The sequence below is a fragment of the Chenopodium album genome, chromosome 6, assembly GCF_948465745.1.
Source record: "Chenopodium album chromosome 6, dcCheAlbu1.1, whole genome shotgun sequence".
Classification (NCBI taxonomy): Eukaryota; Viridiplantae; Streptophyta; class Magnoliopsida; order Caryophyllales; family Amaranthaceae; genus Chenopodium; species Chenopodium album.
The window spans coordinates 57,281,116-57,283,104 of NC_137839.1; positions in this window are offsets into that span (position 1 = coordinate 57,281,116).

A 1,989-nucleotide genomic window follows, 5' to 3' on the forward strand; every position below is an offset into this window, starting at 1 on the left:
AGTTGAACCTCGCACAAGTGTGTGTATACCTCAAAAAGGTCTTTTTCAGGGTTGTAACGTGGTTAGGCTAAAGGTTTGAAGAAGAAGGGGATAAAAGGCTCAAGACCCTAGATAAGCCCCCCAGGTGTGCAACCTTGCTTTTGAATATTTGTATTTTCATGCTTGAGGTTTTCTACTCTTTTTTAGCTCTTTTTTTTTTTTTTTGCTTTTGCATTTTTTTTTTATAAGTGTGGGCAATCCCGATCATGCGGTTTATCACTCACTTGGCATTCATGTTTCTCAGGCATGGTACCGAGTACTCGATAAGAGACGCAATCTGAGACGTGTTCATATCAAAGACATGTTCATGTCAAAGACATTGGAACACTTGCCCTTTTGTACACTTTTATTATTTTTTGCTTATTTTTTTTGCTATCACTATCTATTTATTTTGATCTTTTGAAATCACTCAAGCTTTTTTTCTTTGAAAATTGCATAAGTTACACACCATCCCATCCCAAGGTTAGGTAGATATGGGTTGAAAAATGAAAGGTCTATCGTTAGACAAGGCTTAAAGTAAGAGAATAAACGCTCATTTTATTAAAAAGGGGAAAAGAATGAATCTACAAAATTAATCTAAATGAAAAGAAAGGTGCCTATGCTAGAATTATTGGGGAAAGGGTAAATAAAGAAAAAGAAAAAAGATATCATGAAATCTCATCGTTGAAGCTCGCCTCTTGTCTTGTGTTGTTTGCTTTATCATCACTCGCTCTTCTTGTTAACTGGATGTATGGGAAGCTTGTTATTATCAATCAAATGTTGGATAACCTCCTTTAGCTTCCAACAGCTCTCAGTAGCATGACCTCTACTTTGATGGTACTTGCAGCGTACATTTAGATTCCAACTAGGCACTCTCTTCTCAAGCAGGGGATCTTGAAGAGGTCTAATAGGAGTAATGAGTCCCTTGGCATGGAGTCGATCGAAAGTGTCATCGTAGCTAATTCCAATAGGGGTAAAATCCCTTTTTTGTTGCTTTCTAAATCCTAAGATCTCATTAAGGTCGAAAGTACCAACACTATTACTAGAGTAGGTGTTTTCAGAAGAAGAAGGATAGTGGTTCTTCTTTCCTTTACAGCCACTGTTGTTATTGTTACTGATCTTAGCCTTCTTGTCGCGCGGAGGAACATGAAGGAGATTTGAATCAATGAAGTCTTGAACACGATCCTTGAGGGCGAGACACTTTTCAGTAGTGTGACCGCGACCTTTATGGTATCGACAATAGGAATTTGGATCCCAATTGGGAAAACGTTTTTCAGGTGGAAGGTCTTGACTGGGACCAATGGAGTGAATATGACTTTGATCATGAAGATAGTCAAAAGCTTCATTGTAAGTCATTCCTATTGGTGTGTATTCTTCAATGGTCCATTTTTCCCGTGGCTTAGGAGCATTGAGTTCTTCATTAAACCCTTGGCAAGAATTTTGTTCGATGGCCATCACCCGATTTGCTAATACTTCTACTACATTTAAGAGCATGGCAACGACATCTTGCAGTTTTCGAACATTCTCTTTCAGACTTGGCGAGTCTTCCCTGGTATTATCTAAGAAAAGACTTTCATCCTCTTCAATCATGGCCACTTCATCGAGAGAGGTTATATGAGCTGTCTCGATCATGGGCTCTCCTACAGGTGTGATAAGAAGTGATGGATCGAAAGATGCTTGATCTTCTTCGTTGGCTAGAATCTCAGAAGTTTCATTGTTATCGATCAGATCTTGAATAGCTTCTTTGAGTTTCCAACACTCCTCAGTGTCGTGACCCTTTCCTTGGTGATATTTGCAGTGCTTATTAGGGTCCCACTTGGGTGGCCTGGCTTCTAGAACTGGATCTTTGATAGGCCCTATGGGCATGACTAGTCCTTTGTGGTGTAGCTTCTCGAAAGCCGTTTCATAACTCATGCCAAGTGGGGTGAACGCTCTTTTTGACCTTTGGATTCGCGATTTAGAGGCGTTCGT